The following is a 27863-nucleotide window of genomic DNA, read 5'->3' as shown; positions in this document are numbered from 1 at the left end:
GAAAGAAAATGGTTCTATATAGAACCACGAACACTCAAAGAACTCTTTGTATGATTAAAGGGTTCTTTGCATCATGAAAGGGCTCTTCAGATTGATGGAGAATGTGCTGTATATGGTTCTATATATTTGAAAAGGGTTCTATATAGCACCCAAAAGGACTCTTCTATTGTTAAAAGATTGACAGAACACTTTCAAAAAGGTTCCATATAGAACTATCTACTACACGCTCTCCATGTAATCTGAAGAACCCTTTACTCATGCAAGTGTTCTTTCAGTGTACAAGGTTCTATATAGCTATATATAATTATTCTTCTTTACTGAGTAACACTTGAAGAATCACTGTGTAAAATGTACCTCTCATGGGGCAGCATTTTAACCAAAAACAAACTTTAGTAAAAATCACTTTTGGGACACCATTATACCTCATAACTTTTACTGTGCTGCACATGGGATATCTACATATTTGCAGCCACTCGTTATCTTAAACTTACCTTTACAGATTAGCTCTGGAAGCTCTGCAAGGCTTTATTTTGAGGTTGTGATAATTGTCTGTGTATGACAAACATCCTGCTTTAAGGAGTCGTATCTACTGTTATATACTTGACTTGGCACCCAAATTTTACAGACAACTTTTTTTTTCACTTCAATTCCCTTGCAGTCTTCTACCTAAATTAACCTGCTTTATTTCTAACACACAAAGGAAAACTGCTTATAATTGTGTACATGATGCAGCTAGGAAATAAGGACTGCACGCAATCAATGGTGTGCACTTAGTCTGAAATTTAGCTGTCTACATTCACCTACACTGATGTGACAGTAATTGTGACAGCAACACAAAGCAAAATGGAGCAGGCAAAAATAAGCAATTTTTTTTTTTAAAAGTTTGATTTCAGAACTTACAGGGCCTCTCACCCTCGGCATCCTTTTTTTATCTTGTAGAAGCCCCATAACCGCCTGTTAGTGTCTGTACCATTTCTCTCTTTAATCTCTGATGACAGAAATAATCTAAACTAGCAACAGCATCTCAGAGTATAGAATCAAACTGGTGAATTATTTGCAGACAAAAGCTCTACTAAACAGTGAACAGTAAGTTAATGTTATTTTCAACTGGTTTCTCTCTCATGTTGAAGATCCAATAACTCTTGTAGAAAGACTTCTACAAACACAAAAGTGTTATGTATGTTTAAAAAATATGGCAGTTAATCAAAACAGTTAAGACACAAGACAAATAACATACATTGCCTGACACATTTTTCAGCAGAAATTATCTTTTGGTGATTGAACAGTATTATGGGATTCCCTTTGTCTATAACAGCCCTGGTCCTGGATACCCACTGTCCTGGACATTTTAGTGTTTTCCTTGCTTCAGTTCACCCACTTGAACTCAGTAAGGGCTAGTTAATGAGCTGAATAGTTGAATTAGGTGTGCAGGGAGCAGGGAAACTCTAAAATGTGCAGGGCAGTGGGCCTCCAGGACCAGGATTGAGAAACCATTGGTCATAAAGGATACATCCAATACCACCTTCAAATTTGGTCAAAATATGGCACCTTACAAGACGGCTGACTTATGCTGCCTTCTGAATGGTACGGCCTACTAAATGCTGCCTACTTAGACAGCTGCCTCCCAAATGGACAAGATCACATATAAGGAAAGTTAAGGCTTCAGGATAGCTGCTGTTAACATGCTATTGTATAAGCCACATAATCAAGATTCCTTAACAACTCCACATGATTTGAAGCAAGTACATGATGATTCAGCCATGCATTTTGCAGAACACTGCTAAACTTTCATTTTCTGTTAGCTACAGTTACATTAGCCTTGTAGCTCTAGAGCAAAACTACCAAAACAAATACCCAGATGTCAGCAGACACCAAGCATGCCTAGGCTGATAAACATTTGAAGAAAACAGGAAAAACATGTGTGAATTTAATTTTTGTTGAACTGCTGTCTTAAATAGAGATTCACCAGCTGGCTTAAACATAACTAACTAGCTATTAAACATCTTATTGTCTTTGCATGACCTTTAAGGACACTGAGACCTTAACCATGGCCTTAGGAACCCTTTCACAGGTCTCCCTAATGTGTCATATTGAGGTTTGATGTTTAAAGTGAAGGGTTAAGGGGATGTACTGCCCTGGGAACATATGTAAGTGCCCCGAAGCAGCTAGCTAAATGTTATGCTAACATAAGACATTATTGAGTGCAATCTAAAGCCACATCACACCCTAAAACTGCAGCATTATAGCTGCTGCTAACTCTTAGGGTCTGTAGATCTTGAGAGATGGATGGAAAACAAGTATTGATGAATGTTAGGATGGATGACTGGCAGGCAGAGCTGCGGATAAAGAGATTGGAGGGATCTGCCTCATATCTCCGTACTGCTTTTCTATCCTCCCCCTACCCCAGGCATGTCTATATCATGTTATCTAAGATTCATTTGTAAGATAATAAGAAAATTAAAACTTCAGTGCTGATTATGATCAGATATAATGTATGACTCTCTGAAAGTGCCACTATTTTCTCATAAAGAGCCACTGAGCATTAAGATGCATTCTGCTAATGTTATAGTCGGTCTTATTGTTAGCAGGAAGGCATGACTAAATCAAAACTTAACACCATGAGACAAGTGAATCATGCTCATGAATCACTGTATATCAAGTATATGATGTAACATGTTAAAAAGAAATCACGCATCTTCAGCATCAAACAGCCTTCCTCAAGGTTTCACGCAGATGTTGGGATGCGTTAGTGCTTTATGGAAATATGTGTGACTGATGCTAGTGTCGCAGCTGATGTTGCTGTTAGTCACTGAAGAATGACTTGCAGCACTGATCACATCAGCTAATCAGTTGTGCCAATTGGATATTTAAATCCATCTGCTTTGAACCAAAGTGAGAGCATGTAATTAGATGACAGCGAGCACAGGTTGTCAAGAACAATCTTAAAGGAAATAATTTTGACAGTTGGGTGATTTACAAACAGCGCTATGCCATGAGAATCCGAGCTGTTTTGGTCTTCGAGCTTTAGAGGCTTGAAATGTGGTCGTACAGGAAACTCACGACTGAGCAGCAGACTTATTGAGATGCACTAAATATGCGAGTGTTTTAGGTCATTAGGAAACATCATGCCTGACTGCATTTCTGCACTGCCTAGAGACATCTAAAGAGATATTACCAAACATATTTTATGTAACCAATTAACTCTTAGCAGGCACCAGCACTTTTCATCATCAAGCAAATCGGATGGCTCTGTAAAATATGTGAAAGTGCGCACATGAAATAGTACGCAGACAAATCATCATATACACACACATAGATGACCAACATATTCACAAATGAAACACATACTTACAAATATGACACATTTACACCCTAAAGAAACACCCAAACCCATTTCCATCACCACTGAAAATAGTCTCTGACATACATATAACATTCTCTTACATTCATTAGTGAAAATACTCCCACACATCTCAGTTAATTTCATACATAGACACTACATTTTTCAAGAGCAAAAGAACAGCAGGAGTCTATGTGGGTGCATATGGGTGTTGTAAGAGAATGTAGAATGAAGAGGTTTGCTTCTCACTGTTTTGTTCATTTGAAAGGGGAGATGCCTACATAACCGCAAAACGAGGAGACTAACACTGGGAGAAAAGTGGAAGAATAATGGGTAAAGCAAGTCAGATTTCTGAATATCATTATATATAGTGCAATTTGTTGTCCCAGTAGGATGCTTCTCTTGTTCTCTAACAACAATGTTCCTGATGATTTTTCTTGCAGAGTTTTCTTTTTCATAACTTTTGTTCCTTTTTGCTGCTTTTTGTGCTCTGACAGAACATAAGATTATGTATCTGGAAAACATAAGAGAAATGCTTGCAAGATCTATTCAAATGTCCAATCTTTTGCTTATGACTATGACAATAGCAACAAAAGACATGACCAGTAAGACCCCAGGTGTGAAGGAAAGCCCTTAAAAACATGGGTTTTTAAATGGTTCTTAGATATACAGGAACAATTGTGTAGAATTATTATTAAAATTGATGTTTGAACTTTAAAAGGTTCATACATCTCCTTTACAAACATGGTTCATTGAAGAGCTTTCCAATATAAGATTGTTATAAAGAGATATTTCTGTAGAATTGTTTATTATGATTTGCTTTTATAGATAAAATAAAATAATAAATTATTTATTTAACATTGGTGTGTTTTATCCCATGCTTATTGTACATTATTATCATGGCTTACTGTTTCATTTGATAGTATCACTCCAAAGAAACTTTTTGGTACCTTTAATTTTAAGAGTTTTAAATCTAGATCTGAACCTTCTTGGATCCTGGGTCAGGCTTTGAGTGTTTTATACTGGATGAATCTTTCACATTCTCTGATAGAAAACAGAACCAAACGTCATCCATGCAAAAGAGTTGTCAGTGAATATAAGAGAATATCATACAACTTTTAAAAGTAGTGAAAAAAGGATAATTTCAAATATTATATTTATTAAACTATAGATAACTATATTAAAAATATTAGAGCATTTGGACATATGGTAAAATGTGCCCTTCAAACATTCACAAGTAACCTGAGCTGTTGCTAAAAATAGCATAAAATATTTCATCTCAGGTTTATCTAGTCAAGCATGACATTAATTTGAGGACTCATGATATTTCATCCGGTGAGAGGACTCAGATCATTGGTTAAGAAATAAATGATTGGGCATGAATCAACCATCCAGACACCTCCGCCATGGAGAAGTGACCTTGTAAAATTACAGAGGCAGAATGTCTTATCAGAATGCCACTTGGCTCAGTGGAGAATAAACATCTAGGGTGAGATCCACATATAGAGTTCCACAACAGCCCGAGCTCTTCCAAAAAAAAAAAAAAAAAAAAAAAAAAAAAAAAAAAAAAAAAAAACACTCTTTGAGAGATGACACACACATATGCAGTCCCTGCTGTGCCTTACGCAGCTAACAGCTTTTGAGGCACACACCTACCACTGCAAGACAGAATTGAGAGTATGACCCAAATAATACAAATATGAAAGATAATGGGTAAATATTACATGATATTCCCTGTAAGGAACAAGTTTGGCTACATGATGAGAACAATCAAGAGAATACGTTTGACAGACTGTGAAATTTACGAACACAGCACCCATGCAGTGGGGAAAAAATGTTTTTCTCAACCATGCTGCTCCTTGAAGTGAAAGAGTCAGGAAAAGTACATCTTGTCTGCTTTTAAACCTTGACCGAGAGCTGACTCTCTTTAAGTTTAGCTTGAAATGGGTTCAAATAAGTACGGCTAAACTGTAATTTGGCACATGGAATGTCAAGAGTTGTCAAATAACAACTTGTGGAAATGTTCAAGAAAATAAAAGAAGGGTCAAAAATGTGAAAAAAGGTACTTGATAGGCAGGTCCCAACTTCTTAGTTTTTAGAGACCTTGTTTTGTTTTTCTCCAACCAATCTATATGAAGGCAAGAAGTGCTAGTCTTTTAAACATTCTTACACTAAGCTGCCTTGTTTCCAAATCTCTAAATAATTATGAATAAGAGATCTGCTGCTTACTAAGAACTGTCAGAAAGCCAAATGTCCAGCCTGCGAAATCAAGATCTTCAAAAAAGATCACCCAAGCAAACAGGCCTCTCCCAGGATACTGTGCACATGGACAAGATGTGCTTGGTGTACAGTAGGTACTTGTGAGTCCAATTTTATTTACTTTTGATCTTAAGTGACCAAGAATTTCTCTCCTCCCTTTAATTTTGACAGGATTGGAGCAGTCGCTCCTTTGGGCACTAAAATACAACCATAGTTTGTGAGTATATCTTACTGTCACTGTACAAAAGTGCCTTTGATATGGAAACAGCAACAGTATGTTAAAAAAGAAAAACAGAGGAAGACCAAAGAGGCAAAGGGCATAGATATACATATAACAGAGACATTAGTGGAAAGTAGGGTGAGATTGTTAATGGAGTTGGAACAGAGAAGCAAGTAACTATTATTCACAGCGACCCTGTTCACTTTCTAGATAACGTTTACACTTTAAAACACTGCATCGTCATCTTAACGTTGCGGCCACCAGAGCGTATAAATTCACCGTACACAGGAGAGCGTTTCCCAACAGTTTCTGTTTTCCGCAAACCTTTGTGTAGACAGACAGCAGAATGCACAGAGCACAAACTGCACTGTTTACATTTCAAATTTAAACTTAGATTGACTTATTTATTTACTTGATTAAAGGAAAATGGATGTAGTTTTGTTATATTTTCTTGCTGCTACTTTGCACATCCTTGGTTTACATATTCTTGGTTGGAAAAACATAACTTTTAATTTTAATTTTTTGTATTAGCTGGAAAGTTCATTAAAACAGTGAATTCTTGAACGTTGTTCATCTTTGTTGTCTTCATTGTTAGTTAGCAAATGCATAAAACAACCCTAAGCTAAATCTAAAAGCTACATAAAAGTTATTTGGCAATGTAGTGATTCATAATCTGTATAATCGATATACAGAACTTCCTTAACTGCCTTAACTCTCCTGGGCATGGAGTTTACCAGAGCTTCAAGGTTGCCACTGGAATGCTTTTCCACTCCTCCATGACGACATCACTGAGCTGGTGGATATTCGAGACTTTGCACTCCTCCACCTTCCGCTTGAGGATGCCCCAAAGATGTTCTATTGGGTTTAGATCTGGAGACATGCTTGGCCAGTCCATCACCTTTATCCTCAGCCTCTTCAACAAAGCAGTGGTCATCTTAGAGGTGTGTTGGGGGTCATTATCATGCTGAAACACTGCCCTGCCACCCAGTTTCCAGAGGGAGGGGATCATGCTGTCCCTCAATGAAATGTAACTCCCAACACCTGCTGCACTCATGCAGCCCCAGACCATGACATTGCCACCACCATGCTTGACTGTAGGCATGACACACTTATCTTTGTACACCTCACCTGATTGCCGCCACACATGCTTGAGACCATGTGAACCAAACAAATTAATCGTGGTCTCATCAGACCATAGGACATGGTTCCAGTAATCCTTGTCATTTGTTGACATGTCTTCAGCAAACTGTCTGTGGGCTTTCTTGTGTACAGACTTCAGAAGAGGCTTCCTTCTGGGGTGATAGCCATGCAGACGAATTTAATGTAGTGTGCGGCGTATGGTCTGAGCACTGACAGACTGACTCCCCACCTCTTCAATCTCTGCAGCAATGCTGACAGCACTCCTGCGCCTATCTTTCAAAGACAGCATTTGGATGTGACGCTGAGCACGTGCACTCGGCTTCTTTGGACGACCAACACAAGGTCTGTTCTGAGTGCACCCTGCTCTTTTAAAATGCTGGAGGATCTTGGCCACTGTGCTGCAGCTCAGTTTCAAGGTGTTGGCAATCTTCTTGTAGCATTTGCCATCTTCATGTAGTGCAACAATTTGTCTTTTAAGATCCTCAGAGAGTTCTTTGCCATGAGGTGCCATGTTAGTCACATGTCGGTGACCAGTATGAGAGAGTGTGAGAGCTGTACTACAAATTTGAACACACCTGCTCCCTATGCACACCTGAGACCTAGTAACACTAACGAGTCACATGACATTTTGGAGGGAAAATGACAAGCAGTGCTTAATTTGGACATTTAGGGGTGTAGTCTCTTAGGGGTGTACTCACTTTTGTTGCCAGTGCTTTAGACATTAATGGCTGTATACTGAGTTATGTTGAGGGAGGAATGAATTTACACTGTTATATAAGCTGCACACAGACTACTTTTCATTGTGTCAAAGTGTCATTTTGTAAGTGTTGTCCCATGAAAAAATACTTAAATATCTGCAGAAATGTGAGGGGTGTACTCACTTTTGTGATACACTGTAAGTGAGGACAAATCAGAGTGGGTGGCTTTGAATACTGGCCAACATACTGTAGTAGAGAGCAGAATATTCAGATGTGAGTAAAAAAGCATTTGTTTATTAATTTAACTTCTCATTAAGCTGTATTAGGCTTGTAATCTGAATTGAGCCACTGCAGATAAGCAAGTTCGCTCATTAAAAAAAACAAAAAAAAAAACAAGTACAAGCAATCTGATGGGTTTGTCTCAAATTCACACATTTAAACCAAGCACCCTTAAGATTTCTTACCCTAAAGGCTTGCACTGTGTTCATGACACCCAATATGTGGACTTTGAGCAGGACTACAGAGCTTAGGTTGCCATTTTGTACTCTCTCATGGAGGTAGATCATAAGAAAGAAACCATAAGAACCTTCGGGTTAAATGTGACTATGAAATTTCTAAAACAATCCAATGCTTCATGAAGTAGGAGCTCATCAACACTGTCTACACAGCAAGCCTGTCATGAGTCCATGCATGTAAAATTAATTGGCATGCCTAAAAAGACTTCCCAAAAAAAATAAATAATGCAAAACAGGCATGTAGATGTGTGCTGCGTCTGCAGTAAAAATAAACAATGCTTCTTGCAAGGGAAAAACAGTTCTGTTAGTTCAACAGCGTTTCACCAGGTAGCTTGTTTTACTTGTGTTATTGATTGTACTCTGGATGTTAGAAGACCACAGGTTTTAGATGTCTACAGATGTGTATTCTCATTGCAAAGTCATTTCTCGCTCCATGAGACTTCTGACTAGAAAGTAACAAATAAAGACAAAGTAGTAGCGACTACTAAGTGTGAATCTTAAGAGTGTTATTATCTTTCTGTGTGTTATTATTTGCTTTCAATGTGTTTCCAGCCTTAAGGATGTCGCACTGGCCGCTCCCGGCTCTCATCATGGCCTGGCCAGCTGAGCCCAGGGCACAGACCCAGTCAGACAGGTCCAATTAGAGACACGCTTTCATCATTCCAATCCCTCAACCCCACACCCCCATATCACACTCCAACCAAATAACCGAGGGGAGATGGACTGGAGTTCATCTCTATTTCACCTCTGTGTGCGAGTGTGTGTGTAGATGTGTGTGTACACATGTGTGTATGTGCGTGTGTGTTTGACAAGTGGTTGGTGTGTCCCTCACTCAGCTCAGCTCTTTAGTGTGGTCGAAAGGAAGCTTCTCTCAGAAAGAAATATCAACAGTTTATTAAGTCCAGAGCCTGCAGCTGCTGAAGGCATTTGATTTGCAGATTAAACATGCAGAGAGAGAGAGAGAGAGAGAGAGAGAGAGAGAGAGAGGGAGGGAGGGAGAGGGGGAGAGGGAGAGAGAGAGAGAGAGAGAGACAAAGACACAGACAGGGTGAGAGCAAGAGAGAGAGAAAAAGAGAGAGACAGACAGAGACAAAGAGACAAAGAAACAGACAGGGTGAGAGAAAGAGAGCGAGAGACAGAGACAGACAGGGTGAGAAAGACAATGAAAGAGAGAGAGAGGGAGAATGAAACAGAGACAAAGACAGACAGGGAGAGAGAAAGAGAGAGAGAGAGAGAGAGATGAGAAAAAGTAAGAGAGGGTATGAGCTAGAGGGAGAAGAGAGAGAAAAAGAGAAAGTGAGAGAGAAAAAGAGAAAAGAGGAGAGTGCAAGAGAGAGAGAAAGGAAACAAAGTGAGATAGTGAGGAAGAGAGTCTGCATATATACTATAACTGCCGGTGGTAGTGCTGCAGAGCTGGTAGAAGCTCAGTGTGTGACATTAATATGTGTGAAGGTACGCTAGCATCCACACTAAGGCAAATAAACAACAGTAAAATAAATAAATAAATAAAACCGCCCAGACTGGAATATATGAGGCATGTGTATGAAATAGTGTTTCACACTGCAATTCACTAATGAGTTGAAAACACACACAAGCCTGCCTGCCCACCCACAGACCCACACACACAGCCACCACTCCATAATTTGGCTTGATATGAAGGGCAGTATAAACACTAGTTCTGAATGAAATGCATATAGACTTAATTGATTTGTAGAGGAAATGGAGCAGAAATGAATTAAAAGGGGTAATGGAAGTTTTCCCTGAGGAAGATGACATGACGCACAAGGCATAATGCTCTGTATCACTGACTATTACTAAAAGACAGCCGAGTCCACCGCATGCATGGCTGGTGATGTCATCAACAATGGGCCTAGATTAAGAGAGTAGCATATCACAAACCATGTCCTGGTGCGTTTCAGGAAAAGATGAAAGTCCCTATTAATCAGCAGACAAAGTCATACAGCCACATGTGTATAATCATTGTAAAAGCATGTTTCAGCTTATATTCAAGGACCCTCTATTATTTCTAATGCAGTCCTTTGAAAGGTCACAATTCTCTGAAAAATCAGAAAGTTCAATAGCCTACATAATGGAAAACTATATTTTCCTTGCTTTTTTATTATGGAAATTAAGCCACAAAAAAACAACTGATTTTGTGGTGTCATGACAACAAATGCCTTTACATATATCTACCTACTTGTCCTACAACAGTTTAGCCCCACCCATTTAATTTGAAGTTCTAAGGCCTGTTTCAGACCAGACTGCTTTTTGAACAAGACACAACACAGGGCAGTCAATCAGAAGAGACATCTAGGATTTATTTTTTTACATGACCACTTTCCAACGTCTACTGAACCCTTAGAATTAAACAGTAAACTGCTATAAGCTGAAAGGGGAAGAATGGGCATGAAAATATGTTTTTTCGTGACACTGTAAAAACAAATTTAAAACTGGCCATTTATGCAGTTTAGTTTCATTTGCAATGCCATGAAAAGGTATTTGCTCTTTCTGATTTCTTCTATTAGCATATTTGTTACATTTAATTATATTCAAATATTACAGAAGACAACGACAACCTGATTAAACATAAAATAGAGTTCTGAAATGATTACTTCATTTACTTAAGAAAAGATATCCCAAACTAACTAGCCCTGTGTGAAAAGTTGAGCGGATGAATTAAACTGGATACACTCAGGCCTAATTACTGCCAGGCCTGTTAAATCCACACATCACTTAAGCCACAGTAGGTAGGACTGAGAAGAGAGTGGACTCAATTTTAAAAATTGGAAAATTTAAAAAGCTACAACTTCCAGATCCATTTCCCTCCCTTTCCACTGCATTCCAGCCCTGCTTCCATAGCCTCTCCCTGCAGAGTGCATGAGCAGGCTAGCAACCATGGAAACTAAAGAGGTAAACAGCATGGAACTCCACAAACCTCGACATAACATAATGTGTTTATATAATACAATTGCATTTCCTGAAGATGCTCACTAAAGATATTGCGCTTGGGCAGAAACAGCGTGTGGGGGAGGGGAGCAGTCACAGCAGCGGCTGACACTCCATCAGACACCACTCCTGGCTTTGATTGGTTGTTTTGATCTGTTGGGTTCTTGCAAATGCCGTTAGGAGCCACAGGAGCCTGATTTTTTCACAGATTATCTGTCTCATGTAGTTCTGTCAAATATGACAAACAGTTAATGCTATTCGTGTTATCTACTGCAGCTTTACATAGAACCAGCAGTGTGAAGTTCGATAAAAGGTTAAAATAGGTTAAAAACAGCATGCTATGCTGAAAATACTAGAATAGCACATAGAGCACAGTGTCAACACATTCAGGAAGTCATAAATGAACACAAACAAACACAGAAGGAACTACAGGGCTAATTCACCTCAGATAAGATCAGTGTTCATGATTCCACCTTTTGAAAGAGACTGGGCATAAAGGGTATCCATGGGGTTGGTGTAAGGCAAAAACCACTGCTAACCAAGAGGAACATGAAAGATTGTCTTACATTTCCCAAAAAACACAGCGATGACCCCCAGACCTTTTGGAAAAATGTTCTACGAATTCATGAGTCAGAAACATGAAACTTCCTAAAGACATTGTTCCCGTCTTGTGTAATGCTAGCACAGCATTGCACAGTAACAAAATCATACCAACAGTCAAACATGATGGCGTTAGTGTGATGGTGTGGGGAAGCTTTGCTGCCTCAGGGCCTTGGAGTCTTGATAATTGATGGAACCTTCTCACTGCCAGAATTCTACAAGAGAACATCCAGTCATTGATCTGTGATCTAAAGCTCAAGTGCAATTGGGTTATGCGGCTTAACAATCCGAGGCACAAAGGCGAATCAACCTCTGAATGGCTCAAAAGAAACAAATTTCTTTGAGAGCCTTGGAGTGGCCTAGTCAATCCTGACTTGAACCCCATTCAAATAGAAAGCCTTCCAATTTGGCTGAATTAAAGCAATTCTACAAAGAAAAGTATGCTAAAAGTCCTCCACAGTGATGAGAAAGACTGATCTATAGATCCAGGAAGGTTTCTAGGTTTGGCTGCAGCTGTTGTAGCTAAAGGTGGCACAAACAGTTATTATATGGGGCAGGGGCAGGGGGGGCAGTAACTTTTTCACATGGTTGACACATATGTGTTTTGTGTTTCTTCATGTTCTCCAATCTTACATTACATTTTGCGTGAGACTGTGCTGGCTCTACCTAAAGTGACATATGTGGCTGCTTAAGGATCCACAGCCACCAGGATGCTCCCTAACAACTATTAGTTATTTATTATAAGTTACGACTTGTTGTGTAAGATGCTGGAATGATGGGAAAAAAGCATCTAAAAAATAAAAAAATATGGCTATTTTTGGCCTTTGGTTGGCAAATAAGAAGTAGATGCTTAGGCGTTTTGTAAATAAACTGTAACTTATCAGCATCCAATCATCAGCAATTCACAAAACAGATTTGGCTTTTATACATAATTTAATTAGATTGTGGTACTTATTGCTATTAATTTACCTCTAATTTTGCTAGCAAGCTAACTGGTGTGCAAATGTTATGAAAACAACATGTTTCCTCCAAGAATTTTAATTAGGACACCTAAAATGAGGATCTGAAACCATTTAGTGTGACAAATGTGCAAAAACAGAGGAAATCAAGATGGGGCAAATTTTTAGGCATTGCATGGACTGCATGAACATTCAGAAACTTCAAAAGTGTACATCTCTCTTCATTTTCAAAAATGTGAAGAAAATGTGGTGTTCCACTAAATATGCCGTTCATGAAATCTGTTTATTTCAATAATGTGCAGTCACATTTTTGCATTAGGGTGTATTGTCTTACAATATACTGTTACGCCCTTGCTATATAGCGTGCAATGTCCATGTACGAAATTCTATACCCCAGTAGCTCTGCTGTATGCTGAATAAATGCTGTAAGATATGTTCCACAGCCTGCTTCACTCAGCTCCCCTCTAATTCATAGTGCAGTACAAAAGCGCGTTATCTCTGAAGCCATTCATCTGGAGCTGCAACGCTGCCGTATAGACTTGCAAATAGGTTATCCCTCCGATCTGGAGAGTGTCGGGCGGGAGATAATCTCTGTCACAGGCCACAGTCCTCTCATAAATAAAAGTTAATGGGGAAAAAAAAAGAAAACACAGACCGGGTTTGCACTGATGCAATCTTATTGTAAAACAACATGAACCACTAGAGTAGTGCATGCTCTTTTTCATTTCTAGCCGCAGCGTCCGTGCCTGGGATGAAAACCAGACTAGGATGACTACAGCATTCCTCAAAATATCATATAGCTGTCTCAGAGAGGCGCATCAATCAACATACTACATCTGTAGTATGAGCTACATTTACAGGAGAAAAAAAAAGGAAGAGTCTTACACATGTAGTCTCAGGGGAAGATCATTATCCATAGCGAAAAGGGCACCACTCAGTCATTTTCATTCAGGGAGACTGCTAGATGCCAGTCTATGTCAATAGATGTCATTCACTGTTTGTGGAATGTAGGGAAAATAATAAGTCATGAAAACTGAAATGAATCTAATAGCTGCTCTGAGAGCTAAAGAGTGCTGTCTTTCTCTGTTGTGAATCATCAGACATGGAGCACATTCAGAATACAGTGTCACAGTTCACAGAAAACCTCAGAGACAGCAGCTTCTCAGGAGACGCTTCAAATGTTTTGACATTTAGAAATGATTTTTTTCTCTCTCAAAGCTGTGAAGCACCCAGAGGACACAAACAGACATGTGAGCATTGTAAATACATATATACTATTCATTCAAAAATTTGGAATTACTGTTTTCAGTAGTATAAAATATTTTATACAGAGACATATATAATTAACGAACTTTAGATGTGTCTGCAATGACGGTTTTAAAAAGGAGGCTGGCCTAAACAGCTTTTGACAGGCTTTGAATATTCACTGATGTTTCTAAATGAGTGCTCAAATATTCATTCTTAATAGAATCCTAAACCAATAATATCTGAAGCTTTTTTTTAGGTTCAATGTTTCAGTCAACAATGGCTGCACTACACATGCCTCATTGCTATCAAAACACAAGCCTTTCTGACTATTGCGTTTTTCTTTCTTTCCCCACTTGAAGCATAAAGTTAAGAGAGATCCAGTCAAATCACACGTTCCCACTTTCTATAGTGCTCTAGAGCATATTTCAAATAATAGTTCACAGAAGTGTATTCTTGTTACCATAGAGTGACTACTGTACAAGAAATCCAATTTTCTTTTTACCTGCTAACTGTCGGCCTATTTTTGCCTGAAAGTAGCATACCCAAAGTAAAAGGAGCACTGTTCCCTCAAACGTTGGGCCACAGTGATGAGCTTAGTCTCATTTGAAAGATAACAATGGTGTGTTGGTTGTATGTAAATTTGGGGGGTGTAAATATTAATGAGTGAAGTCTACTACATAACAGTTTAGGATTTTCAAATTGGCCCGTTTTACTGCCCTCTTTAACAAATGAAGGATTTTCATTTGAAGAAAAAGACAACAGTGTTTAAAGTTCACTGTACGTGAGCTCTATATATCAAACTCTGCTTATTCAACTACGCCAGTTTACATACAGTTTCATTTCATTCTATGGCACCTTAAAAACTTTAATAACTTGTCTGTAAAGCACTTTTAGCTGCCACTGGCGTAAAAATATTCTCTAATAAATGAAGGTATTATTATTATTATTATTATTAAAATGCCGGTGTGTTTTTGACACACCAGTAAAAGCCATGTAATTTGTGATTTGTCGAAATAAACAGATAAACCGATAAACAGGTCAAGTTTTAAACCTGCTACAAAACCGTTTAATTAGATATAAAAAATAATAATAAAAAAAGAAAAAAGAGCTGGTATTTCTGAGTGAAGTGGTTACGTGACAGACCTGATTTGGAAGCAGCATGGATTAGATACATGGTGGTATTTGGATACGGATCACTGTGCTTATGAGATTATTCATCAAACCTGTCACACATCTATGGTATACCAGCCTTTTCTTGGAAATCTTTCACTGAGCATTTTACAAATCGTTCAGCAATTTAAAGAGCTCCCACATGTTATTCAGTGGCCACGCGGAGAGCAGCGCAGTTTTCTGTATTCAGAGGTGAGGTGCTCTGGATGCTTGGAACGGGTTTATGACGTATTCGACTAAAGCTAAAATGATTTATTTTTAATATTTTCTCAGGCCTTTGCTGATGAAATGTATTGCAGTTCAGACCACACCTAATAATACTGATAATGAAGCTATGATAAAATTCACATTCAAAGTGTCTCACATTGCAAAAGTGGTGAGCAAACCTTGAGGAGGATAAGACATGTGACAAGATACAGTTGTATGCATGTTTTTTAATACATAAGTACTGTTTACTAAATTTAACATAGTGGAAGAAAACTAAAATGTGGCCTGTGGAAAACCTATGGCACATTTTAAACTTTAACTTTTATTTTTCCAGTATGTAGAGAAAATAAACAGAAATTGTGTACTAAAATTCATACAAAATGAAGTTGATTTATTATTATTATTTTAGATTGCTCCCTCTAGTGGATCTGTTAATTTCACTAACAAAATCAAAAACAAATGTCATTTGACCAAGGAAGTTTGCTTACAATTGTACACAAGTAAAAACAATAATTACTGTATATTATTTATCACTTAACTTCTTGTTACCCAGCACCAAAAAATATCCTCTGGTGGTTAATATTCTTAAGACAACAACGCTATTTATAAAATCTCAACACTAAACCTCACCCCTAAACCTAACAGTAGGCACTAATGTAGCACTATAAAATGAGATTAAAGGTAAATGAAAAAAAACAACTGTTAAAAACAGTAATCAAAGATCATTCTTAGAAATTAAATAACTAAACCAAGTAAAACTGTAAACACGTAATTCATTTACTAATGATGGTTGTGGCTGGTAGATGAGCGGTCACTTTGGCATTGCCCCATGCTCCCATCACTTTTGGCTAACGCACTTCCTCCCAGAAGAGTGGACATGAGTGACAGCGGCAGTCCAGGCACACTCTCGTGTTTTGAACGGCCGCAGAGCTTTAATGGTTGTGTGAAATGGCAGTCTGGCGGAAATGTGGCTGCCGCAAAAGATGTGTTTTCCAACAACACAAAGCCATTTTCCATCACAGGCCGAAGACATGACAGGGGTTTTCCTTCTCTTGTACCCTATTCCAAATTCCCTGACAGCTCCCTTGCTTTCCCTGTAAACAGATTAGAATTAGCCCTTCTCTAAATGCTACTTCTGTACTGAAAATCGTGCATAGCTTTTTAATGAATGCCAGAAAGAATGCACTCTCACTGTACCAGCATGTTGTTGAAATAGCTAATAACTTAAATATGAAATCAGAAAATGTTCCAAGAGAATCAGAGCTCTTGAGGCATGACGGTAGTTGATTCTTGTCATAGCACTTGGTGTGTTAGTTTAATATAGAAAAAGAACAGAAACTGAACATTATGAACAGCTAGAGGCACGTTTATGCTTCTCATAGCCCATGAAGACTGTTCAGTGCCAAACTGCCAAAAATGTGAAATTCCCCACATGGCACCTTGAGAGGTAGGGAATCTGAGTGTGATGATGAGAAAAAAACTAATCTAGGCTGTTTTTCCTAAAAAATTGTAAGCTTTAATAAATACAAGAGGATTAAAACTGAATAACTCAGAATAGAAAAAAAACAACAACTCCATTTCTTTGTTCTCTAGTGCTAGTTCTTCTTTCTCTGTTTCTCTTCAGAGTGTCTTTGGCTGTGTTTAAAACAGCATGCTGTGTATTGTATACTGCATACTGTTACAGTATGTACTGGGGTCTCAGGATACACATGTTAATATTCTTTTTTTTCTGATATGAGGCTCACAAGATACTCAAATACAGTTAGATAAGTTTTGCAAACGCTTCCCAGTTGAGCACAATAATGCAGCAGGCAAAGAGTAGAAACTGAATGGTTGACAGTGTGGCAACACTGCCTGAGCACTGGTGCTAATATTTCAACTAGGTTAACTTGTTTGTGAAGTCATGTCAACGTCTTAGCTGCCAGAAAGAGGTGAAAACTTGAGTCGCAGCAGCCACTCACTACAACATTCAAGCAGCCACCAAATGAAAATTCTCAATAGGCAAAACAAGTAACCTGCATCACAGAGAAGGTTCTTGGTTGCCATTCTGTAGTTATCTAGGAGTGAGTGAGCCATGTTATAAAATCCCCTTTCATGAATTTTAGGGAGAAGGTTGGAGCCACACTTTATATACAAACACAAGATGGCTCTACCAACATCAGGGCCTGGACCAATAAATCTGTTCCAAAGACATTTGGCTATAGTAGTATCTGGACATCTTTGATGTACTGGGGAAGTCCATGGCCACATGCTTCATATTCTGTACTACTTTTGGGCACAATCAGAACGTGAGCGGTGTATAGCAGGCTATTTCAAACGCAGCCCAGACGCTAGTTTCAGTAACGGGTTTCAAGCCCTCATCCACTTGGCCTCCTCATTACTCCTTGGGGCCATCCTTGACGCCATTTTAAGAGCCATTCCATTACTTTATTAGCTCGAGTGAAGTGTGTTAGATGAGCCTTTGGAGGTGTGAAAGATCGAGTGAAGACAAGTGTTGCCCTTGGCAGCAGAACTTGCCCAGAAATCACTGACACATTTTCCTTTTCAAAGCCTAAAATAATGGTGGGCAAAGCTGTTTATAAGCCACAGCAGTAATTTACTTTAAAATACTCAGTACTTCAAATATAATATTTAATTTGCTGGGCTTTGAGCTGCAAACTACTCCATCTTGTATGAAAGACTGCTTATTATAACTTCAACACTTTGCTGTGCTAGTTGGCCATGCACATTCTATGCTAGTTGGCCATGCACATTCTATGCTAGTTGGCCATGCACATTCTATGCTAGTTGGCCATGCACATTCTATGCTAGTTGGCCATGCACATTCTATGTACATTTATTTTCTTCTGAAAAAAAAAAAGTGTTGCATTGCGTAGTTTTCCTGAGCCAGTGGACTGCAGTCCCTAAAGCCATGTCGGAGGCACATACCTCCCAGCAGATACTCTCTCATAATGTTTGACAAACCTGATATTTCAGATCCCCTGACTATCCATACTTGAAATGCATGGTTTTCTATAATATCTCTGGTCTTCTCTGAAGGATAGAAATTCTATGTAACATGGAATCTCAACTGACCTTTCCATGCCCTGCTCACAAATGTGGTCTTTAATAAAAACTGCTGCAAGGTTGGACGTGCCTTATAGAACCTTTACACTACCTGAATGTACAGCACAATTCAGTTGTGCATGTATTAATTATCTCAAGGTATATTTATTTTGTGTGCATGAGGCAAGTCTAAAGTCTAGTTTTTTGTTGTTGTTTTTTTTTTGCTACGTAATCAAATAAATATTGTTGTCATTTCAAATTTTCAAATAGGCAGATTTCCATTACCAACAACAAGTCGGGTAACAAGTCAACCCTAGGGCCCTTAGCGCAAAATTCTTATAGAGCCAAGGACAATACGATATAAGCGTTGAAAATAAAAGATTCACAAACCAATGTCATTGTATTATACATTAATGTTTATAAGTTTACATACCCCTGGCTGAACTGCAAGGGCCACTCCAGAGTATTTACTTCATTGAACTACAGCCACTGAAGGTCCAAATTGGCCTTGTGCTTTGAATCATTGCACCCCATGCACAGGTGATGCACTCAAATTTTACTTCAAGATTTAATGGTAATCTGCAGTATTCATCTTGCCAACAAGTTTCACAAAATTTCTAGTGCCTCGGTGGCTCACACCCCCTAAAACAGCTCCATGTAGAGATCCACCTCAATGCTTCATGACAGGGAAGGGCTTTGCTGATTCCTACTGAAACATGTTAATTGGTTATGCAGGGCTTTCTGTAATCTTTCCGAGTATGTACTAGGAAAGCAGCACGTGTTGTAGCACAAATTAAATCACTGTAGTACTGAAATACTACCTGCCCTGCGATGGACTGGTGACCTGTCAAGGGCATATCCTGTCTTCCACCCAGTGAATGCTGGGATGGGCTCCAGCTCACTCCTCGACCCAGAAGGATAAGCAGCTTGGAAAATATGTGTGTGTGTGTGTGTGTGTGTGTGTGTGTGTGTGTGTGTGTGTGTGTTTTCTCCACAGTTATTCAGATTTCCCATAAGGAGCACTAATAACATTCAAGTCGTGTTTTTGTACATCACTGAAACACACCAAACCCATGCAAGAACCCATAAAACCAGGATTTTTCATATAATTGCTGCCTATATTGCTTGATAACTGGAAGCAATATAGCTTATTATGTAGAGGTAAAGTTCAATGTTATTTAATATGTAAGTTCTACTAAATAGTCAAAAGATAACAAAGGCAGTAGGCACAGCAATGAGTGTCTTAGCCTTTAAAACCAACAACGTTTCTCCAAGGAGGCACACAGTAAACTTCCTATTTGTATGTGCCTTTACATATGGCATTACAGCCTCAAACTGAACAACGTTTATATAAAGTTCTTTCGTATTTTTTTTGTCTCACCACATTTTTATTACTGAAGCCTTGAGGTTTCTCTAGATGCCATTTGGCATACTGCAGGGAGCCTGTATGTTGGTAGTAGTATTTGAGTAGAAATTGCTTGTGGGTTTTTCTTTGCATCTCACACAATTTTCCTGGCAGTTGTCTCAGAAATCTTTCTTGGTCTGCCTGATCTTGGCTTGGTACCTACAGAAAAAACTTTCTTGCTTGTTAACCAGATTCTGAATAGTGCTGACTGGCATTTTAAAATTTTTCATGATTTTTTCCCCTAATTTACAGTATTGAATTACAGACCCTTTGACAGTTTTTACTTTCCCCATATTTTAGTATCCAGTAAAGTCAGTGCAGACATACACCAAACTCAAAATGTTTCTCTAAGAACTAAGAAACGTACTGTTTATACAAACACACTGATTACAATTAAACAGTGCCCATATTTTAACAAGGTGCAGCTTCTCAACGTTCACAGTGAGTGAGGGGAACTGAGTGTCTATACAGGCTTAAAATACATGTACATAAACTTTTGACTGTGAACACAAAAAAATTATTTTGTATGATTACTTATCTTAAAGGCTACAGATGACTGCCTCTCTTTGTGTAAATTTTAAGCAACCTGTAGTAAAATGTGGTGCAAAATACTGCGGTGCCTAGAGAATTAGAGCAGTGCTGGAAATTGCAAAATGGCAGCATTCATTTAAACTGAATGTTGTTGGCGTGTGTGCTCTTCATTATAAACAATGGTTACATATTTTTGGACGCTGGTGAAAGCCAATGTGCGTGTATGCCCATTTCACTCATCTGCCTTCTTGAAATCGAAAAGAAGGCTAGTGGATTTATTTTTGAGCTGTTGTCCAATTTCAGAGTAAACGACTTAGAAAAATGGGCAGAGAAAGTGTGTAAAATATCAAGGTCAGAGATGTTACAGCAACTGGCTTGAGGGCTAAATTACTCTCTGTTAGCAGATTTTAGGTTTATAGACAAGAGTAGACAGAGATAACAATGTGCGATAATAATTAGCAATGTTTTTAGCAATTGATACTTAGGGATGTGCATTTTGACTGAATTTGATATTCAAGTATCTGTAAGTGTTCGGTTAACTGCGGTGAAGAAAACAAGGACTGAAATTAATGTAGGGCTGTAGGCTTACAATGTAGGTGAAATCACTGGTGTTAAAGGCGAACACAGATGAATATTTTTGAAAACAGGTTTCATTATTCAAAAATAGCCTCGGGAAATTGGTAGGTTTCTGAGTAACAGAGGCTGGCTGCCTCAGATGAGGTAATGAGCTTATAAGACAGCTAACCGGTACACCATTGGATGCTGGTGAGGACTCTTCATCTTTTATATGAGGTTTTTCCTCCTCCATGGATGATGTGCCAACACAGAGGAAAATTGTATTACTCAGATGAGACTTAACGGTGACTAACCTACAATTAATAATTGCATTAGACAAAGAGGAGACATGGGATACATCTGGCCCAGATAAAAATTATAATATGCACCGCAACAAAACTGAGAATGATCTTAGGCTATTTTCACATTTAGTTAGGCTGAAAAAGCCCAAACTGGAGTTTGGTTTTTTATTTGGTTTGGTTGGTCTCACATTGCAACGGCTAAAGCTTACCAAATTATACATGTGAGTGTTTCTTTACTGGTCAGAAATTTTGCATGGATACAAGCACTTTGTTACTTTCATGTTTGCCATTATTTGAGCCAGAAAACTCATACTTTACATGAAAACATAGACGCTTAACGTCTATGTAAATCACAGGTCAAGCAATTACTGGGGTCATTTGCTCAACATACATATCTGAGCAACAGGGCACTGAAGTAAAAGTCTTTCTGTCTAATCTCATTTTTGTCTAGGAGAAACTGCAGAGATGTTAAGGAGACTTTTCCAATGACATTCATCTTTCCTGTGGGTAACATGTCTATCAGTATTTATCTTTTCACTTTTTCCATGTTTCTGGAACTTGGTAAAAGCTACGGTAACTTTGCTGAGTTAACATTAAAGCCACACTGCCTCTGACTTTACACTCATTTCCTTAACTACCTGTCCTTTGCAACATGCTCATATTAAAACACTTGTGTTTTGCAGTACAGGAGTTTAATATAACACATCACTGCTCAGATCAAAAGCTCATATCTCCAAAAAACTTAGTAGGAAAATGAAAAAAACATACTTTACTTTTAACATAAGTCAATGGAACCAGATATTTTTCCAGGTTATTTTAGGCCATTTCATCTGGTTAGTTCATCATGAAATTTACACACAACGTCAATAACAACAGGCACTTGCAAATTATGTCAAAAACTGAAAAATGCAATATGCTCTTACTTGCAAATGTGAGTAAAACAGTTTATAGTGCTTCACTGCTTTCCCCCTTCTTGTAAAGAAACATAATATATACTTAAACTCTTATTTTAGACTTAAAATTCCGGTACACTGCTCAGTAAACCAAGCACTCAATTACCTGTGGACATCCCTAATACTTGTATCTTTTTAATGCAACAGAAATATTTATTTTCTGATACGTTCACATTTCTCTGTTCATATACTTTGATTCTAGCATTTTACTTAGGATTTCAAGATGGCAGTCGATGAATGTACAGCCCTTAAGAAAATGAGGCAGAGCTTGGAATTGTTCAATTACACACTTATAAGAAGCAGAGATGGTTATGCATTGCTAACATAAGAAGCAGAGGTGATTAGGCTGAATAGGATTTTTGCCCATTTACTTTAAAGCTTGTCTAATCTTGCAATGGTTACTAAGAATTATTGTATTTGTGGGTAGAGCATGGATAGATAAATTGATTAGATCTTGCTCACTGAAAAGATTAGGCATTCCTGGACGCTCTTCCATTCACTCTTGTATTACTGCTTTACCCCATGCCAATGCAGAGTGGGCACTGACTACTCCTCTGAGAGGCATAGAAGACCATAGAAAAGCATCACACCTTCCTAATGTTCCATTTGACATCAAACATTGCAAGAAACAACTTGTGGTTGCACATGTGCTCCTCTTAGCCTATACCTATAAAGCCAGCCCAGTAGGAACAATAACAGAAAAGCAGATGCACTAGTTGCTTCAATATTGTGCACACGGACAGTTAGCGCCTCTTGTCAGGCTGATAAGGTGGCAGCAAACCTTGAACAAATGTCATCTCCAGTGCAGGAGCAAATATCAGTATAGTGAGTCAGGAGTGAGTGTTGGTGTGCTAACTGCAAGCCGGGGTGTGAACGTTACTGCTCCGTGGAGACGCAGCAGAGAGATGAAACAGGGAAATTCCTGCCCAGAGCACTCTCACATTCTCTTCACGTCATTAGAGGGAAAGCGCAGCTCCAACCACAGCCTCCACAACACAGAATAGGCTGTGTTTATATGTTAGCATGTGTGTGCCTGATCGGAGACAAAGAGAGGCAGGACAAGTGGGCTGATGCCTCTGAGCCCACCACAAAATGAAACAAGCAAGAGGAAACCCACCCTAAAGAGGAGGATTTCATGTACAGGATCGAGGCAGAAAAAATCTATCAGCGATAAAAAAATATCAACATGGGGGCGAACACTCAGAATCAAATCTGAGGATGAATGTAACCTGCTGATGAAGGAAAGGAAGGAAACAGACTCAAATCCAGATGGGCCTCAGATGAAGAGGAAACGAGCGTTCAACATGCGCTTGACGTGCACAATGCAGCACGCAAACAGAAATCAATGGACAATCAAACGCAATCAAGAAGCAACACAATGAACACCACTGTGCTCTGCTTTGGAGTGGATTCTAACCACTCTGTGCAGACTCACACTTATTTATCAAGTGGCTGGGGAACAAATGGATAATAATCATGCTGCAATATAACAACTGTGCTTTTTCCTTCATACAGGTTGTGATAAAAACTCAAAGTAAGGCAACTTAAATAGTGTGATTCAGATCAAATTAGCATTGATAATGACAATGAAACTTCATAACCAAGGATGCAATAATGTGCCTGATTCAGCTTTACCAGTAGGGGAAAAGGAAATGCAGGACCATTTTTGTATAAATGAACTTAGATTTTAAACTGACCAAGGTGACCTTTTGACTGGTCAGAACTCTAGCTTTACCCACAATGATTTTTTGGCCAAGAACCACCTAATTTGATATGAAGCCACTTGTAAACTCACCACTACAAAGTTTTATTGTGATGGTAAACTGCAGACCATCACCAAATTGGTGCAAGAACAAAAACATGAAACTAAGTGGTAGCAAACAAGCAATGGCATCTTGTTAGCTAGCAATTAACTGCTTAAAAGGAAACTCTTAAACGACTTTTAAAAACGATGATGTGAATCTTTCATGCCCAAGAAGGCTAACCTTTGACATGGCATACAACTTGTTGCCTTTATTTTGTATACACAAAAGCGCTAACAGACTGTAATTGACAAAATTCACCTTACTTTTTAATCATCGCTGTTGGAACAAAACTTTCTTTCTCTGTTGCCAAAATGGCAAAGTTTCAGGATAAGAAAGTAAAAAAATTCCAAGTACGTTTGGACCATTTCTATAGATGCACTCATCATGAGTTTTTCACCAAATGTAAAGGGCTGGTGGCATTTTATAATTTAAAAAGAACAAAAAAGAAAGTAAATGAAAAAAATGGACGTATGTGGTTTTCTTTTTAACAGCAATGATATGAAGGCCTTCAAACCTGTAGCCACAGATGCATAAACACATACACAATGTTCTCCAAGGTCAGGAGACTCTGGAGCACTAGGCCTGGTAAACTTCTGGCTTACATGAAATTGCCAGGCTTTGTAGATTAGACCCCACAATGCTTCATAGCTGTGACCTTGTGGCAACTTCTGCTTGGATTGCTGAGAGGCAGACACACTGAAAGGCTTGAGGGAAGTGCGCACTTTTATTAATACGCATTAAAGATGCAGACAGATTCAAGCATCATAACAACCAAGAGCCTGGGGTTTAGAGGCTGCCTCCAGACAGGTAAACATGGGGGGATTTTGTGTACAATTGTTCACCGTGTTCAGTTTGTAAATGAGACGGATTACATTACAATCAAGGACCTGCAGTGCCCTTAAAAAAACAAATCATATATCTCAGGTGGCTGACTGCCGAGCGGTAAACGGATTGTGCCTTTGTGATATTCAGCATCGTGATAGGATCTCGCCAACAGAGGGAGGCAGCTGCATACTTCAAAAAAAATGGAAGTTCACAATCAGATTATAGTAAATGAGCACGCCTGTGTCTGTTACCCACCACTGTAGATGTAGGTGGGGATGAGAGGGATAGAGACAGAGAGAGAGAGAGAGAGAGAGAGAGAGAGAGAGAGGCAGAGGTGTAGATAACGACAGAAAGGAAGAAAACAGAGCAAGAGAGAAATAGAAAGAGAAATGCTGCATGGCAGTAAAAAAAAAAAAAGCTATCTGCTAAACAAGCACTTATGAAAATCATGATGCGCTTTTTCCCTCCTGGTCTTTTCTTTCTATCCCTCTAATGCCAAGGCCATGTGAAGGACATGATATGCTCTTTTAAAGCTCATTTCAAAGCCATAATACATTCCCAGGATTAAGAATTAGCTTAGTTTGGTGCCTGGGTCATTAGTCATTAGCGACCGAGAGGCTGTGTGAGTGTATATGCGTGTGTGTGTTTCTGCCTGTGTGTGAGAACAAATGTATGATGTGTCAAAGCCTGTGAAAATAGGCTTTTAAACAATTTGCATGTTAAAAAAAAACAAAAAAAAACCCCACTCAAACACTAACAGCATGCTTTGTTTCTTTTTTCAGTGGGTCAAATGCATAAGCCAAAGAAAGAGGATCAGCACAGGAGGAAGCAGCATTTAAGCGTTTGACCTGCATTCATCAGGAGAGACTCTCAAGATAGCTCAAATGGCCTTGTGGTGCTTCTGCATGACTCTGCTGATTCAGACACATGGCTCTATTCTCCTAACGGTGCTGACCTTTTCATTGTGATAAAGTGCCCCAAAAAAAAAAAAATGGAAACATTCATATATTTCAACGGTAGAGCAATTCTAACCCCACAACTGTAGCAAAACGGGTTCATACAGTACAGAAAAAATCTTCTTCTATAAGTAGTGGACCCCATTGTGATGCTGTATAGAATTAGTTTTAAAATGTTAAAAGGAGAATCGTTTACCCATGTAAAAACCAGCAAAACATCAACATTTTTTAGGTTGTCAAGGCTCTATACTGCAAAAAAATCATAGCTTGGCATGTGAAGTCATTTATGCCCCTTAAAATCCCAGACTTATTACATTGTAAGTCTTATTATTAAGCAACTACAAGCACCAAGGACTTCAATGCAAATTGCCTGACTGCCGCTGGTGGACCCTGGCCATATACAAAGTCTATACACTGATCAGGCATAACGTTATGACCACCTCTTGTTTCTACATTCATTGTTCATTTTATCAGCTCCACTTATTATATAAGTGCATTTTGTAGTTCTACAATTACAGAATGTAGTCCATCTGTTTCTCTGATACTTTGTTAGCCCCCTTTTACCCTGTTCTTCAGTGGTCAGGATCCCCATGGACCCTCATAGAGCAGGTACTATTTGGGTGGTAGATCATTCCCAGCACTGCAGTAACACTGATGTGGTGGTGGTGGTGTGTTAGTGTGTGTTGCGTGGTCTGAATGGATCAGACACAGCAGTGCTGCTGGAGTTTTTAAACACTTCAGTGTCACCACCGGACTGAGAATAGTCCACCAACCAAAATATCCACCCAACAGTGTCCTGTGGGCAGCGTCCTGTGACCATTGATGAAGGGAATAGGGCACATGACCAGCACAAACTGTGCAGCAGCAGATGAGCTACTGCCTCTGACTTTAAATCTACAAGGTGGACTGACAAAGTAGGAGTGTCTAATAGAATGGACAGTGAGTGGACACAGTGTTTAAAAACTTCAGCAGCACTGCTGTGTCTGATCCACTCGTACCAGCATAACACACTAACACACCACCACGTCAGTGTTACTGCAGTGCTGAGTATGATCCAGCAAATAGTCCCTGCCCTGTGAGGATCCATGTGGGTCCTGACCACTGAAGAACAGGGTAAAAGGGGGCTAACAAAGCATGCAGAGAAACAGATGGACTACAGTCCGTAATTGTAGAACTACAAAGTGCAGCTATATAATAAGTGAAGCTGATAAAACGGACAATGAGCACAGAAACAAGGTCATAATGCTATGCCTGATCAGTGTATATCTAGATCTAGATCATTATGGAACTGTTGTTGTTATTATTATTATTAGTATCAATGCTATGCAATCTGTTTCTACAAATTTAACTTGTTTTAAGACATTTTATCTAGTGAAAGCATCTTATTCCACTGGCAGTTAATTTCGCTTATTTCAAGCATTATTTCTTAAAACAATCAAAACGATATGTTATTAGAATAATTTCAGTAAAAAAATTACTGGTCTGATACACTATGTTTCTTACATTTTCCCTTGACTTCCACTTATAACACTGGTGTCATTTTATGCACCAAAAATGCATATAAAAATTAATTTTTACATGACCCTTTTCCAGCCACTGCCTTTGAAAAAGTGACATAAGATGAATGAGCTCTGTTCTGATTGGCTGTCAAGTATAACAGTCAGAGCTAAAACACTCCTTAGAACTTCAATGAGAATGCATGGGGCTTACCAGCTGAAGGCTAAATAGGCGGATGTATGTAAATAAGTTGATTCTTGTGACATAAACAATGAATTTTAAACAGTTTCAGTATATGGACTGTATGGACTCGGCAGTGAATGGTACATTTTGAAATCTTGACAACATTTTATATATTACTTCAAACTCCTTTATTTTATGATTTTTTATGTGGTGGGAGATATGCCAAATCTATAATATCACAAGACATTTTCCTGATACAAGATACATATCTCGATATTTCATTTGAGGTACTACATTCACAGTCCCAGGGAACAATGTGTAAACATCAAAAACATCCAACAATGTTTGAATGTACAATACAGAAGACAAATATAATATACTGTATATATATACAGTATAATATATATACTGTCTGGGCACTGTCCCAATATTCCAATGAGCATGTGTAATTGACATGTCCCAGTCCAACAGTCCCAGCTTGCTACACTGCAGCACAAGCGAGGA

The 27863-nt window shown here is 38.7% G+C and overlaps 1 protein-coding gene across 22 annotated transcripts in view; it reads right to left on the bottom strand.

Annotated features, from left to right (window-relative positions):
• The window catches only part of nrxn2a (neurexin 2a), a 402488-nt gene that overhangs the window by 268035 nt on the left and 106590 nt on the right, over positions 1-27863 (bottom strand). The gene's annotated exons all lie outside the window — the stretch shown is intronic.

The sequence above is a fragment of the Pygocentrus nattereri genome, chromosome 16, assembly GCF_015220715.1.
Source record: "Pygocentrus nattereri isolate fPygNat1 chromosome 16, fPygNat1.pri, whole genome shotgun sequence".
Classification (NCBI taxonomy): domain Eukaryota; kingdom Metazoa; phylum Chordata; class Actinopteri; order Characiformes; family Serrasalmidae; genus Pygocentrus; species Pygocentrus nattereri.
This window is presented reverse-complemented; position numbering and strand designations above follow the sequence as displayed.